Source organism: Columba livia, chromosome 1 (genome assembly GCF_036013475.1).
Source record: "Columba livia isolate bColLiv1 breed racing homer chromosome 1, bColLiv1.pat.W.v2, whole genome shotgun sequence".
In the NCBI taxonomy this organism is placed as follows: Eukaryota; Metazoa; Chordata; class Aves; order Columbiformes; family Columbidae; genus Columba; species Columba livia.
Window position 1 is genome coordinate 77,083,810 of NC_088602.1, and position 15,694 is coordinate 77,099,503.

A 15,694-nucleotide genomic window follows, 5' to 3' on the forward strand; every position below is an offset into this window, starting at 1 on the left:
TGCCCTCCATTATTGCCCAGACATACGTGCTGATGACAGTGCAGCACAAACAGAACTGTGTATTTTATGCAAGGGTATTCCAACCAGCCTGGCTTATTGACCAGTCTTTTCACAAAAGGTAACATCATTACAAGGTTGTCCCTTGCTGGTGCGTTTTCCACCACTTTGCCTCACAGCATTCCCCTATCAGCCTTGCAGAATCAGCAGGATGGAAACAAAAGAGGTGTCCCTTTGCCATCTTGCCCATTGGGGGCCCTCCCAGGCTACCAGGGCAGTAGCACCGCAGTGTCAGCCACATTGGCCAAGCTCCAGTACGGCACACAGCTGCCAGGAAGAGTTTGACTGACAACCTACCTAAGCCTCCTCCTTAGCTGCTATACATTAAGCTGACAAACACACTTCCTTCCCTAGAGTTGCACCTACGTTAGAAGAATTTATGAGCTCACCTGTGTCAGGAAAGGGATGTGATTTTCTCGTGTTTCCAATCAACATACAGATTATGACAAAACACCCTAGAAAGGACTGAGGACTCAGGGTATGTGGTTAAAGCAGTTTGTATTAGAGGTGGGGAGAGAAAGGATAGCTACAGCCCCATGACAAGTGTTAATTTCCTGTAACTCAAACCTATTTGAACTCTTTGTGCAACACATACATTCCAAGCGGGCAGATACTTCAAAGCTTCCCCAGGAGCCTCTGCCTACAAAGGTTGTATTTATTACTAGGACTACACAAGAGTTTTGGGGAAAAAAACTTCCTTGTTTCAGACAGTAGTGTGGAAAAAACCTGTAGGACTACTGTGTGTTTCAACTGGTCAGCCACAAAAAAATAAAACCAGCCTGGATCTCGACTGTCAATGTCTCGCCTTCCTCATCGCTCCAGTCCCCAAACTGTACTTTCCCTGCATCACCACCAGCCCTCATGCAAACATGGGGAGGTGAGCGGTATTTCTAGCAACCTTCTGCTTACCCTTCCCATTGAAGAATGGCGGAAGACCTGGTACAAGTACCTCCAGAAAAACAATACTTCAGCTTTCAGTTTAATAAGAATGATTATTTTAGAAGGATGATAATACATTTCCAGGCAATACCTGGTAACATTCCACAAATTGTCTCAAACCAGACAATTTTAAAGAGGAAATGTACAAGTTAGAAAGCAACAGACCAATGTGCATTTGTGGGGCCTGATCAGAATAACAGCTGTTGTCAGCTAAAATATTCCAGTTGTGTGGAGAATACACACAGATGTGCTGGCTCCACACTCTTTTCTTGCTATTTATTACTTGATAACTGCTTGATAGTCACTGCAAAAGAAGAAAAGTACTGGCAGCTCCAAATCCCTGAACTATGAAGTAAAAAAGACAAAGAATATGTAACACACCAGGAAATAACCTAGAAATTTATCTTACATAACTTACTGTCTCCATGCATGTGGGCATCATGGAGGAAGCAATTGCAACAGATATAAATTAGGAAAAGCTTGACAAGCAAATACAAAAAGAACTTAATAGCAGAAAAGGACTGAAAGAGGACCCTCCACACATCTTTAACTCTGACATGCAGGAAGGAGACTAGGAGCATCTCACCTATCCCTAACAGGGATGCCATTGTTCTTTCACCCAATATTACCGCAACTAGGGAGTGCTATTCCTCTGTTCAAACCTGCATTGGTGTATGATCAAAGAGCTGAACAACTTGCTCCACAGGGAGTGCACTGGACAAAAGCAGCAGCCCCTGAGCACTGGTCTGCATGAAGTCCACTGTACTTTGGATGTGTTATCACTGATCTCCTGGCTGGCAAACACCCACACAGTCACTCCCTCACTTCCCAACTCCCCTACAAGACATGGAGAGACGATAAGATGAAAAACCTTGTGGATCAAGATAAAGACAAGGAGATCACTTACCAGTTACCATCATAGGCAAGACCGACTCGACTTCAGGGAAAAATTAATTTATTGCCAATTAAAAATAGAGTAGGACAGTCAGAGACAAGAACCTATAATGCTTTCACACCACTCCTTTCTTCCTAGGCTCAACTTCACTCCTTTATTCCCACCTCCTCTAATCCCCACCCCACAACAGTGCAGGGAGCTGGGGAACAGGGGTCAGTCCATAACAGCTCCACTCCGTCACTCCTTCCTCCTCACATTTTTCCCCTGCTCCAGTGTGAGTCTGTCCCACGGGGCAACAGCCCTTCACAACCTGGTTCTAGTACAAGTCCCTTCCACATGCCACAGTTCCTGTCTGAAAATCTGCTCCTGCATGGGCTTCTCTCCACAGGCTGCAGCCCCTTCAGGGGGCATCCAACTGCTGCGGTATGGGGTCCTCCACAGGCTGCAAGGTGGATATTCACTCCATACCAGCGAGTGCCTCCTCCCCTCCTCCTACCTTGGTGCTCTCAGAGGTGTTTCTTTTTTTTTTGAATTCTCTTCTTTTTTTTTTTTTTCTTTCCCTCTTGCTCTCTCATTTCTCATTGCTGTTGCACAGCATTTTACCTTTTCTTACACACAATTTCCCCAAGGTACCACAAGATGGGCTGGTAGGCTCAGCCTTGGCCAGTGGGGGGTCCATTTTGGGACTGGCTAGAACTGGCTGTGTTCAGCACAATTGCAGCCCCTGGCCACCCCTGAACCACCATCCCTGCTACCAACACCATGCCACCTACAATCAATACAGCATTTCATTAGCTGAAATGAAATACTGACTTAAAAGTGGTTTAAAAGATCCAGCATGTTGCTTGAGATACATGGCTTTTTAATGATTACCCATACCTGCTTTCCATGAACGTGGGCCATTTTCTGACTACTAGTACACCCAGGTGACAGTCTCCACCCTGTACCTCCAGCCACAGCTTGCACCCATGAGCTTCCTTGTCCTCTGCTGACATTCAAAATAGTAACTACACACTTCTACCACCTCAGATTAACTGACTGACACTTGTTGACTGTCCACCAAGACCAGGAGTGTCAAACTCATTTTAACCGGAGGCCACATCAGCCTCATGGCTGCCTTCAAAGGGCCAAATGTAATTTTAGGACTGTATAAATGGAACTACTCCTACATTTATACAGTCCTAAAATTACATTCGGCCCTTTGAAGGCAACTGCGAGGCTGATGTGGCCCCCAGTGAAAATTAATTTGATATCCCTGATCTAGAAAGTCACTGCTACATGGCATAACTATTCCGCTATAGCTACACAAACCCATCTTCAGGTAGACAAACCTGAGGCAACAGTTTCACCCATGCAGAAGAAATTTCAGCTGACATTTTCATTTAATACAGGACTCTTGAGGAATCTTGGCTTTAGCGTTACTCTTGCTCCAGTGATTTACATTTATCTCAAATATTAGGTAGTGGATACACAGCTACTTTTAACATTTCCAGACAACTTAGCGAGCAAGCAGCAGACATTTTTGTCACATTTCACTTATAGAACAGAGGCCCAACTCCTGGCAAATACTCAGTGCCTAAAACATCACGTTAAGATGTCTGAGACTACCAAAGGAAAAGCTTATGTTTTAGTTACTAAACAAGTACAGAGCCTTTGTTGCAAATGACACAACACATCATTACCAAGCACAGGCCAACTGAGCAGGTGCTCCTCCAAATACTCCAGCAGAGTTTTCACTTTCCTGAGATGTAACAAACTCTGATTTTATGCTAGGAAATGCAATTTAATGTCTCCAGGCCAAGAAACACACTTATGAATGGCCTCTCTTGTTCCACAACCACAGCCGAGCCACTGACCTCACTGTAAAAGACACAGCACTGTCAGGCTGAGTGAAGTCAAAGGGATGAGCAAGGCACCAGCAAACAGTACTGGCACAGCCTGTAACTACCTAACTGCTTACCAAGGAAATATCTTTTAAAGAAACACAACATATTTTAAAAACACCTTCCCTTCAAGGTCAACGGAATATCCTGAAAAAGCACATGATAAAACAGATGATTGTCAACACAAGAATCTCATGTATAATGGAAAGCTAAAATCATGATTCAACTCAGCAATATCCTATCTTTTTCTGGCAGCTGCTGCCTTGCTGGAGTGGCATCAGTCAGTATGGTTGCCAGATGTCAGAGACTTTGCCCTTTTGGCCCGAAAATTGTTGAGGTTTTTTGTCAATTCCCCACTTAACTCCTGTACAAAAAATAAAATCTGAGAAAAACACTACATTACAACAGCGCACATTCTTATTTCAGCTTTAAGTACTTCACAATACATTTTTAAACCAAAGTGTCAACTGCAGATAGATACTGGACAGAAGCTGGAGTAAGCATAGCCCTGTGGCTACTTAACACATTTATAATGTTCAGTTTACAAGTACCTATAAACAAAGTTGTAAAAAAATGAAAACTAATAAGTTGCACATGTATTATGAAAGCACAGCTAAAACCAGAATTCCATTATTTGTTTCTCATGAAGGTACTTCAACTTGAGAACTGCACTAATCACATTCCAGTTGAAGCTTCCTTAGGCATGAAGAAATTTCACTTTTTTTTTTTTTTTTTACATTTTTACACTCTTATCTCAGTAAGGATTACAAATTGTCAGTTCCCAGTGCAAAGACATCTGTCAAGAAACTGTGTAGACAGCACGACTTTGTTAAGCTATTAAATGATTTTCAATCAATCTGCAGATGGATTTTTATGCAGGAGGAAAGCTTCAAACATACAATTTAAGAGGTCTCACATCCTTTGAAGTGTTAGGGCCTAGAAGTGTTTGACAGAATTCAAAACTGTTCCAATAATTCTAGTTCAACCTAGCAACAAGCAATTTGAGTTACTTCCATGAGCATTTAATTAAAAAATAACCCTGAGAATCAGGATACTATTAAACTCTTTGAACAAGCAGCTCAGTAAATTTTGAGCAGTGGGAGATAGTGCATGACTCTTCCTCACATTCCATTACTAATTTCTTATCCCCATCTCACCAGATCTTGCTGGGGAGTCTGAAGAACTAAAAGTGAGATGTTATGTGGATTCCCTCTCTCCTACTCCCTCAGGGTTAAATTGTTTCTGTCCCTCAACAACCTCCTCCTCCTCACTCAAACAGCCTCAGGGCTCTACCTCTTTACGGTGGGGGTGGGGGGGGTGGAACAGAGAAGGTGCGGGGGATGATACTTAACTCAGAAGCAGACCAGGGGAAAGTGGCTACTTTCCAGCCCTTCACTTCTCATTACTGTGCAAGTTATATTAACCTCTCCCCATCTCACTAACGAATACTATTAGCTGCAAGAGTTCAGAAGTAAACTGCGTGACTGAAGACTGAGGGAACACCAGATTAGCACTGCAGATGCCCCAGCAACATTGTATCCTAACATTTTGCTATTATTTATCATAGAATCATTTCAGCTGGAAGAGACCCTCAGGATTGACTCCAACCATAACCTAACCTAACTCTAGCACTAAACCATATCCCTAAGAACCTCGACTAAACGCTTTTTAAACACCTCCAGGGATGGTGGCTCCACCACTTCCCTGGACAGCCTGTTCCAATTCCTGATAATCCGTTTCATGAAGAATTTTTCATAATATCCAATCTAAACCTCCCTTGGTGCAACTTAAGGCCATTTACTCTTGCCCAATCACCTGCTGCTGGGCAGAAGAGACCAACACCCTCCATGCTACAACCTCCTTTCAGGTGGTTGTACACAGTGATAAGGTCTCCCCTCAGCCTCCTTTTCTCCAGGCTGAACAGCCCCAGTTCCCTCAGCCGCTCCTCATCAGACTCGTGCTCCAGACCCCTCAGCAGCTTTCTCGCCCTCCTCTGAACTCTCTCCAGCACCTCAATGTCTTTCTTATAATGAGGGGCCCCAAACTGAACACAGTATTATAATTGTACACATTTAGAATAATAGTGGATAATCATTTAGAATAATCATTTAGAATAACCTGTTTAAAAGGATTATTTGAATTATAATGTATGACAACTTTATCCCACAATTCGCTACCTGACAAATAAATACTACCCACTTGCTGCACTCAGCAGCAGCACTGCACATATGCTAAAAAATATTTAAGGACACAAAGATAACACAATGATAGATGTAAAACATGTTACTGTAGGTATGCCAAAGCTCTTCCAACAGGAAAAACAAAACTAAACAGAGGCACAACACTTAAAAAATAAACCTAAACATGGTAAAAATTACAAAAAAAAAAGTGATAGAAGCTCTCTCGCATTGTCTACAAAATTTTCAAGGTCCCATTTATACACAGCACAAAAAACACAGCCTCTGAAGAAAAAAATGGCTAGCTCATTTGCACACCTGCTGAGTGCCTTCTGGACTACATATTTGCCTAAACATGCAAGTTTTTCACTGAACTCTTGCATCAAAGCAGGCAGTAATTCGACCAGGCTTCAGAATCTCCAGGCATACCGCCTTCAAACTAGCAGACCCCAAGTTCACCAAACTCATTCTTGCAACTTAGATTTAGGATCACATAATTAAAAAACAGAAATCAAGTACCCATCAACTTCTATTTTTTCCTACATATTATTCAAAAGAGAAGAATGTGGCAACTCAAACCAGAGAGAAAAAGAAAAAACCTAAGCCTTCCAAAGTTGAAGTAGCAAATTTCTAACTTCCAACTGAAAAGCATTTGTGAAAATGAAATAACAGCTGTTACAAAGATGACAAGGAAATACCTACATAAATCAAAAACATAATTAATCATACCTAAGAAAGTGTTTATCAAGAAAACTCATTTTCAGTAACAGGATTTTGGATGAAAGGTGATATACTTCACAGTGTTACAGAAATGTTCATGAAACATTATCTAAGTTGAATAGTGACAGAGAAAAATACAAAAAGCTGAAGACATGCTTTTTGGTATTCTAAATTTAATCAGAGTATTTGTAACTAATGAGAGAAGACTTACAGAATCATGACTGAGCTGCAGAAAAAAAAATCTCAGGAGAAAGAGCATCTTATGTAACTATCAACTTTACTGATAAAAAGTGTAAATATTTACAGTTAAAGAATGTGAGCAGATCATAAAGTTTCTTTGTTCTGTTTTATTTTTTTATTGCTAGCCATCTCAATGACATCAAACTTTCACCTTCCTTTTCTCTAATCCTCTCTGTTGAAAACTGAGCTCTTCCAAACTGACTCAGCTGTCCCTGGGGAATTTCCTTAGCTGTTAAGTGAAAGGATAGAAAAAACGTTAAGTTGACAAGAGATCTTCATTGTTAACTCTTTGAGACAGGCACGTATCAGTAAGAAATCAAACATATGTATTCTCCTTTCTGACTATTACTACCACAGTGCTGTGAAAATCTTAAGTCTACAAAGTTTCCAGCCATGTCAGAGCTATATCTGTTCAAGTACTCCAGCCAGTAGCCCATTTCTGCATCCCCTCCATACCTGCAGACACATTTCCATCAGCACTAGCCCACCTGGGGCATTTTCATCAAATGAGGGCTCCCATGAACCTCTGCAAGTCTCCTCTCAAGCATTCTGATCACTTTTGGCTCCTCCAAAATAATATCTAGAACAATGAGTCAAGAAGTCTATATCTCATCAGTGAGAAAATTTCAGTTAACAGCATCACTTGCCTGTCCTCCAGTTTCTCCATGTGTGAAATGGAGAAAATAATAACAGGTACTTTATTTACTTTTCCATAAAACCACTGAAAAGCTCTGGTTAAAGTGAAAATACCAGTGCACTATCTCTGTCCTTCTGGCTTGTGATCTCTGAGCCTGACACGGTAAGTACTTCCACCTGGTACATAACTTTCAGATATGCAACTGTTCCAAATTATCTCAGCAACACTACACTGGAATGAAAGTATGTTCCAGTGGACTTATTTGCAGGATCACATCCCCAAGTCCTGCCTTCGACGTTCATGAGACATCACTGCAGAGGGATTCCCTGCACGTATATACAGGGGACTGCCGAAAAGTAAAGGGGCACAGAAGGCGAAGCAAAGTTCCCTCCATGCAGCAGACGCTCAGTGTATGAGGCACAGACAAGCAAACCCCCTTCGCTCTTTTCACTAAGGATTTAAAACTGAAACACCGTCCTTAAGTTGGCTGTCCCCACCACTCACTTCCACCCTTTTACCCCTCCCTCCACAATTTAACCCAGTTCCAAAACCCCGCTCTCTCCCGCACCCCCACTCTCGCCACCGCAGCGCAGCTCCCCTCCACCCGCTCCCCTGCTCATCTCAACCCAAGCCCGTACTTACGGGGCCCACGCCTGAGGGCGCACACGGCCCGGCCGCCTCTCCCGCCACGGGGCCCCGGGGACACTCAGCGCCGCTGCCTCCGCGCGTCCCCGCCCAACCGGCGGCCCCGGCCAACCACCGCCCCCGCGCGCAGGCGCCCTGCCCTCACCGCTCCGCTCCGCCCAACCGCTGCCGCGGCGGCTGAGGAGGGAGTAGAGGGAGCGGGGCGGGGGAAAGCGAGGGGCGGGGTGGAGGTGAGGCAGTCCCCTCCTTCCTGAAGGGAACGGTGCTTACATGCCTGCCGCGCTCCGTAGTGCGGCGGAAGCGCCTCCGCAGACCCCAACCCTCCCGCAGACCTCAGCGTCTCCGCCACCCCCACCCATGGAGCACGGGGATAGAGCGGCCGCCTCCTGTCACAGAGACCACCCCGCCGCAGGGATAGAGCGACCCCGCGGTGGCCGTCGTTGTGTACCACTCCTCCCCAGAATCATAGAATGTTAGGGATTGAAAGGGACCTCAGAAGATCATCTAGTCCAATCCCCCTGCCGGAGCAGGAAGACCTAGATGTGGCTACACAGGAATGCGTCCAGGTGGGTTTTGAATGTCTCCAGTGAAGGAGACTCCACAACCTCCCTGGGCAGCCTGTTCCAGTGCTCTGGCACCCTCACTGAGAAGAAGTTTCTTCTCAAATTTAAGTGGAACCTCTTGTGTTCCAGCTTGATTCCATTGCCCCTTGTCTTACCATTGGCTGTCACTGAGAAGAGCCTGGCGCCATCCTCGTGACACTCACCTTTTACACATTTGTAAGCATTAATAAGGTCACCCCCCAGTCTCCTCCAAACTAAAGAGACCCAGCTCCCTCAGCCTTTCCTCATAAGGGAGGTGCTTCACTCCCTTAATCATCTTTGTTGCTCTGTGCTGGACCCTCTCCAGCAGTTCCCTGTCCTTCTGGAACTGAGGGGCCCAGAACTGGACACAATATTCCAGATGTGGTCTCACCAGGGCAGAGTAGAGGGGAAGGAGAACCTCTCTTGACCTACTAACCACCCCCCTTCTAACACACCCCAGGATGCCATTGGCCTTCCTGGCCACAAGGGCACAGTGCTGGCTCATGGTCATCCTGCTGTCCACCAGGACCCCCAGGTCCCTTTCCCCTACATTGCTCTCCAATAGGTCGTTCCCCAACTTATACTTCTCGGCGGGGATGGGCGTAGTGGGCCACACTCACTTGTTTGATTTAACATTTCAGCACAAACTCATAAGACTTAACTTGAGTGACACAGGTTGGATGGCAGTGGCGGCTCAGCATGCCCGCAGGGTGCGTGGCTGGGTGTCAGAGCTCTGCCTGGCCTTGCCGCCTGTGGGAATGCAGGTGCACCTGGCTCTTTTTGGAGCTGCAAAGGAGTTTCAAAGGGCCATGGGCACTACAGCATTTGCACTGCTGGTACTTGTCAAAAGTTGAAAGTTTACCTTCCTCTCAAAATGTATTTAGCACTTTAGCAAAATTAGATGGGGCTTGGCAGGAGTTCTTAAAATCTCTAAAATCAGAATTTAAAATACACATTTCCAAACCCCAATTGCTCAGGAAAGAGAAAGGTGTTCCCCTTGCTTAAGTGGAACCACAAAAGGGCTTTTTGTGTCAAACTCTAGTAGAGTGGAAACAAACCCATTTCAAGTGTGCGTGCCCACATGCAGATGGCTGAAAATGTTTAGCTGTTAATTAGTAAGTTTTCTGAACATTTGTAAAAAGCCTCAAAATCAAAGGTATTTTCGCGTGCAATACAAATTAGATCACCTTTTGTATTGGCTAAAATTCATATTGCTATAATGTAACATTTGCTCTTTCTCCAGGGAAAGCTTTCCAGTGTAACTGCCCAGCTGCAAAAAACAAACAATTTTAAAATACTATTTGGTCAAAATACCAAAGCCATTTCATTGATAATAGAAAGACAAGCAAAAGGGGGGCAGAAGGGATGACCACGGTGCTGTCCTGCTGAGCCTACCTGGCTCTAGGGTAAGGCTGCATACTTGCCCATCACGAACTGGAATACTCCACCCAGACTTTATGAAGTTGCACCCAAGAGGAATCTACTGTCAAGCACTAAAAAAGCCCTTCAAGAAAAAGGCAACATTCGTCTGTTTTTATGGTGAGAAACTACTTCTGTTAAAAGAACTAGAGAGGAGAAAACCTCTGTTTAAAAGTGTAAGAAATTAAAGGAAGCAAAATGTTGCAAATGTTTTTGCAAGGAAGTATAGCCTCCACTAAAACTGTCAGAAATTAGATCTAAGGGACACTGAAGGATAATCCTAAATTCCTTCTGTTTGTAAATAGTGAAGGATATTGATAATCCAAAATTTAAAAAAGTATGAGTAGTTGTCCAGTAAAAACTGTGTGAATGACCCCTTTTCTAATGGTATCAGTCACACCTGTTGATAGTTTTAGTTGGGTTTTATAATCACAGAATGTTAGGGATTGGAAGGGACCTCAAAAGATCAGCTAGTCTAATCCCCCCACTGGAGCAGAAACAACTAGATGAGGTTACACAGGAATGTGTCCAGGCGGGTTTTGAATGTCTCCAGAGAAGGAGACTCCACAACCCCCCTGGGCAGCCTGTTCCAGTGCTCTGGCACCCTCACTGTGAAGAAGTTTCTTCTCAAATTTATATGGAACCTCCTGTGTTCCAGTTTGTACCGGTTACCCCTTGTCTTATCATTGGTTGTCACTGAGAAGAGCCTGGCTCCATCCTCATGACACTCACCCTTTATATGTTTATAAACATTAATGAGGTCACCCCTCAGTCTCCTCTTCTCCAAGCTAAAGAGACTCAGTTCCTTCAGCCTTTCCTCGTGTAACTCTCAAATCCAGATACTACTTGCTGATTGTAATCAGATTTGCCAAAGTGGCATCCGTCTCAAAGACAGGAAGTTTCTGTTAGTGCTGTGAGAATCAGAGCTATAGATACAGGAGTCACTCCACTCAGAGAGTAACATTCGTCATTGTTTGACCCAGTCGAGTGTGTGTTGGCGTTATCCAGCTTGTCTGTCCACATGCTTATTGCAGATTTAATCATCGTCTGTGTGTCCCAACACACGCAGCCAATCACATTCTCACTCCTACAGGCCGACGAAGGTAAGCGCAAGGACCTCTGCATATTTTCCTCCACAAGCATTCTTATCTGGCAAATTTAGCATTTGTCAAACTTTCTTTAATCAGGTTTCTTTCCGCTCCACTAAATGTTATGCTTGTTGTAAGAAACAAAACCCTCTCATGAGAAAGGGGTCTGTATTGAGAAGGGTGCTGAGGTCTCCTTCAGTGACCTATCTTTAATATTTTATTAAGCAAAACCTTACCTTTTCCCTTCCTCAAAAATTCACATTCTCCTAGGTGGGATCTTTAGCTCTGGATTTTAATCTCACTTGTAGAATATGGCAGGAACTGAACTTAAGCTATCCAGAATATCAGTCGTGTATCACTGAGCCCCACACCACATGCAAATATAGTACAATCTATTTTTCCCCACATGTCCCAGGAACTTGTGGTTTTCAAACTGTAAAATGATATTTTTGAGATATTTTAAAAAGACCAAAGATCATTAGTTGTGGAAATAATGCCATCCAAGAAGTAATTATCTGTAAACTTAGTAGTGGGTATTTCAGCGGAATGCTACATCTCCAGTTTGGAGAAGGACACACAGTATATGGCATGTTGAACAACATCACTATGTTGAGGTGATGAACAGACAAATTTTTTCCTGTCTGGGAAGAGGCAATGATATCAGACAGAAAGCCTGATACCTCATCAGTTTCCTTAGCACAGCATAAACAGTTTCCCTCAGAAATCAAATCTGTACCAGCAGGTTCTTAGTGCTACTAAAACATTACCAATGAAGCAATCTTGGATGTAGTTTATCTCAATACAGTGTCATAGAAATAGCATAATTTCTGAGCAAACAGAATCAGAACATGGGTCCTTTGGGTCTCTTTCTGGCAGTGTTGCTATCTGCTGAGCAGGAATAGATTTTAAAGCCCCGCAGGTTAGCTTCCTAATCACATAGACATCAGTGATCTCAAGTGAAATAGTTGCCTAACAAGGTTGTAGAAGCACCATCTTCATGGACACAGGTATAAAGCCCACGTAGGACTAGGATGCTATTCCCTGCAGCAAGTGTGAAAGCACCCTTTCTCTTTGTCTCTGTTCTTTAATCTCCCAGTTTAAACAGGCCTTTTACATGATAAATCTTTTGGATGAAGGCTGTTTACCTAGTGCAGTGTGGCACTGAAAGGTGAACAACAGCAGTGACCCTTTCTTGCATGCAGATGTGATACAGAGGAACCTTTGGAAGGGAGATTTGACTTCCCACGCAGTGTTTTACACACAAAATCCAACCTGTGTTTGTGTGGGCACAAAAGGATGTTCCCCTCAAGTGTTTAGACATCGGTGACTCGTGATCCCCATGACACTGTTATTTTCTCTAAGAGTGTTAAGATAGTCATGTTATATCCAGAGTTTTGTGCTCCTGTTTTTCCTGTGTCTTATTCAGCTACATTCTGTTTTAATCCTTGGAGCCAAATCCTAGCATAGACTAAATTAACATTTGGCAGCACAAAATAACTTCCATGGAGAAGTTCCCTGGCGTTGATGGCTTACCGTCACAGTTGTACAAGTCAGCAAAGTTGGATCAGTTGCCAATTTGGTGTGGTGTCAGTAATCAGGAGATTACAGTGGGCTTCAAAACTCATCCCAGCAACTGGTGGATGTTCAAGCAATTGGTTCATGCTGATTTTCATGTTGCTACAGCTACACTGTTAGTGGTACCCAACCTTGTCTGGATACCTCCCTGTACATGAGATGGAAATTGGGTTTTTGTCAAGGTAAGGCTTTGACTCTCCAAGTCAAGTAACAGCTATATCCCAAGGTAAATTCACAGGACTGTTCAGGGTCACACCCATTTATGTCCTACAGTGTGCTGGGCAATAGCCCTGGAGCAAAAGGGTAGAAGAGATGTTTGATAAAATTAAAAAGGAAGGAGTTAAATCAACAAGGCTGGAAAGGGATTTGAAACAGGAGGGAGAGTGACAAAGGGTTTAGGTCTTCTAAGGGACAATGGAAACAGACACGAAGTTTGGCAGAAGTGAGAAGCAGATGAGAAGGGCATTAACCTGAAATACCGGAGAGGAAATGAGAGTTCGAAGAAAGAAGGAACAGATGTAAAACAGGTAAAATCAAGTGTGCTACTGGCTGAGAGTGTAAGAGGTTTTATACCGTTAGAGTTTGCTGGTATACTGGCCAGTGGGGAAGGTGGTGGTACGGTGACTCAGGATGAGTGTTTTGTCAAAGTCCCTGTAGCAGTTACACATTTAATCAGAGAGGAAGGGTCTTTTTGAACATGGGCGTCTGTACCTTCTGGGCTTCTCATTGAGGTAATCCAGTGTTTCATATGATAAAGTCCCATGCAAGGATAAGTTAAAACACCGGGGGTACTTCACAAAATGAAGGAAGAGAGGTTTAATCTTTTACATTCTGCCTGAGCTGCTCCTTGTTCCTCAGTACTAGTTTCCTTACCTCAGTCTGGATTACAGTTTCCTTGCATGAAAACAGCTCTCTGATGAATTTAGTGATAAAAACACAACACACCATAGATTTGCTACAAGGACCTTAGAAGATAAATGCAAAGCATTTCTGAAACAGCATTATCAAGGACAGATGGGAGTAAATTGTCCTGGGCTCATACTGTTTCCATGTAAGTACAAGAAAGGAAAAGATGACACACCCAAGTCTCCATACCATTTCATTGAATTCTGTATGCATAACCATAAATAAGTATTATGCTAGGGAGGAGGGTGTGTAAACCTTAAAATGTTCAGAGTTTTTGTCAGGTCATTAGCCTAACTTTGACAAGTAACACAAAGCTGCTTGAGTCAAAATGCCTAGTAGCTATAAGATTCTTCTACATGTATCCAGACTTAAACTGGTGTTCAGATTTGTGGCCAAGAAGGAATCTTCCCCCAGCTGAATTGCCACAGACTTCTCCTACCTTACTGTGCTCTGCTGCACAGCTCCATCAACTAACATCTCCTGAGCATATTTTGCACAAAGAGCAGCTTTCTCTTAGAGCAGGGGCCTCAGACTTTAGAAACACCTGGACTGAGTTTAAGAACATTTTATTTTTTGAAAGACTTCACATTTTAGTTCATTTGGTTGGTTTGTTTGTTTTCTAGCTGATCTGGAACAACGAAACACGTTGGCAGATTTCCTAGCACAAGGTGTGTATTACAGAGGTGCAGACACTGACTATGGCTGCAGTCTGCTGGTACAGCTGGGATGTCACTGCTCATCTCTGTGGCTACAGGGAGAAGGATGAGCAAAGACGAGGTGTGAGGGCAGTGGGTCAGGCACATGCGGTCTGGTCAGAGTGTGGCAGCGCGCAGACATGAAAATCATCTGAAGATGCTATTGAAGCTGAAGGAAGGAAAGTGAATACATGAGGGACAGGCCCTGATCTGCTGACAGGGAATGAGGGAAAATTCTGTATCAGAAAGAAGCCCAACCAACACTGATATGCCAGTGAGACTTTATCAGAGCCCCTTCCAGACCATTATTTAAAAAGTAAAACAGAATAGAAGGGAGGGTTGGCCAGGCCTGCTCTGTGCCACTTACGATAGACTTACCAGGTTCTCAGGATAGAACTTTTAAGTGGTGCATCCCCATGCAGAATTGTCTACTGCTCACACACATTATTATTTGTTTCCTGCAATACTTCCTTTCACTCCCTGGGAGAGTTTTTTTGTGATTGTGAAAGCTAATAGTTCAAAGAGATACCTTTTCACCAGTTCAGCTCCCCAGCTCTGGGCTAGCATCTTCAATCTGGCTCAGAAGTCACTTGCTGAACGCTGCTCAAGAAAGCGTTGGGTTGGTTTGGTGTCAGCCACCGCCAACCTTTGATTATTTGCTGCCGCTTGGTGGCTATTGCAGACACTGCCCGCTGTCCATTCCCCACCGCTCGCTCCTCACTGTGTCTTTCAGTGCCTGAGGCTGCCCTGAGCACCTGTGCTCGCCTTCTCACATCTTCAGGTGGCCCAGGGCTTCTCCAGCTGGGCATCTGCGTCACACCTCAGCTGAGCATGGCAATGGCAGCAGGACTTTTCAGCTGTTGATGTGCAGCCGTGGGATTTGCTGGCTGTAATGAAGGAGTTAATGATGCAGTTAATGACGATTCTTTTTTTTTTTTTTTTTTTTTTTGGCATCTCATGATGCAAAAGGTGGAGCTTTCTGGATTTATTATTACCTGTACTTCTACAGCAACAAAAATGTTCTGGGTGCAGCAAATAAGGAGACGGAGCATCACCCCCGGAGTCTCCTGCTTGGATCTGCCCAGCGTCCCAGTGCTGTGCGGGTGTAAAACACCAGCACAAAGGACAAACCGGCGGCGACACTGAGGCGGACGCCTCCAGTAACGGGGCCCGACGGTCCTGCTGCCACCACCAAGATGGCGGCGCGGCGCGGCCGCCCCGCCCCCGCGGAGCC

At 44.2% G+C, this 15,694-nt stretch overlaps 1 protein-coding gene across 5 annotated transcripts in view; it reads right to left on the bottom strand.

Moving 5' to 3' along the window:
* The window catches only part of B4GALT4 (beta-1,4-galactosyltransferase 4), a 41,854-nt gene extending 26,166 nt beyond the window's left edge, over window positions 1-15,688 (bottom strand). The window contains exons 1-2 of one of the 5 annotated variants that reach the window (XM_065063375.1): window positions 15,456-15,688; window positions 14,839-15,347 (exon numbers count right to left, since the gene is read on the bottom strand). The gene's annotated coding sequence lies outside the window, so the exon portion shown is untranslated. Of the gene's footprint in view, window positions 1-7,367; window positions 7,492-8,190; window positions 8,328-14,838; window positions 15,348-15,455 lie in introns of those variants that run through there. The other 4 variants (XM_065063356.1, XM_065063365.1, XM_065063379.1 and 1 more) reach the window with 4 other exon arrangements.
* Between the last annotated feature and the right edge of the window lie 6 nt (window positions 15,689-15,694).